Source organism: Oreochromis aureus, linkage group 1 (genome assembly GCF_013358895.1).
Source record: "Oreochromis aureus strain Israel breed Guangdong linkage group 1, ZZ_aureus, whole genome shotgun sequence".
NCBI lineage: Eukaryota > Metazoa > Chordata > Actinopteri > Cichliformes > Cichlidae > Oreochromis > Oreochromis aureus.
In genome coordinates, this window is record NC_052942.1 from 10007475 (window position 1) to 10008264 (window position 790).

Consider the following 790-nt stretch of genomic DNA (forward strand, 5'->3'; position numbering starts at 1 on the left):
ATAGCTCTGTTGAGCCAATCATTCCTTTAACGTTAACTAGTAATGCCTTATTGATTGTCTTCACAAATAAAATTTTAGCCACTAGAGAAGAAAATATTTATAACTATCTCACAGACGCATGATTACGTACAGCTACTTTTAATACTATCGATTTTTATTGAGACTTTTTCTTGATCTTCAATAGTCATCTTCTCCAAACCACCACTATGCTTATTAGACCCCATTCCTACATGACTCTTGCAACATTTCTTAAAATTTGCTTTAAAAAAAAGAATTTAAAAGCAACCCATAAAAGGGAATGTCCAATAAATTACCTTCAATTGCAGATAGAATGTCTTATTTAAGGGTTTTATAATCCTCTTCTTCTCTTCACCTTTCCTTCGTGACATGGCCATCATCCAGTGTTGGCATCCAATCAGTTAATGTCAGTCCAACCATTTGATGTTGAGCACACCTCGTTGTTCTCGCTCACTCACTTTATCTCTGCAGTAAAAGTTACTTTATTACATTGTCACATAGGTGTGGCTGTAGCTCAGGCGGTATTCCTGGCTTCCCGCAGTCTGCATGCCAAATATCCTTGGGCCAGATACTAACACCATGTTGCTCTCCGATGCATCCATCGGAGTGTAACTGTGTATGAACATTAGATAGGGAGCACTTAACAGCTTAGAAAAGGTGCTTATGTGATTGGGTGAATGAATTCGTTGTATAAAGTGCTTTGAGTGCTCAGATAGAGTAGAAAAGCGTTATATAAGAACCAGTCCACTTACATTTATTTAACATAATTCAC

At 37.1% G+C, this 790-nt stretch overlaps 1 protein-coding gene across 1 annotated transcript in view; it reads right to left on the reverse strand.

The window, feature by feature from the left end:
- Positions 1-749: 749 nt before the first annotated feature.
- Positions 750-790, reverse strand: part of LOC116336518 (N-acetyllactosaminide alpha-1,3-galactosyltransferase-like) — a 9239-nt gene continuing 9198 nt past the window's right edge. Inside the window, exon 6 of the mRNA XM_031760423.2 lies at positions 750-790. This exon is cut by the window's right edge and continues 1412 nt beyond it. The gene's annotated coding sequence lies outside the window, so the exon portion shown is untranslated.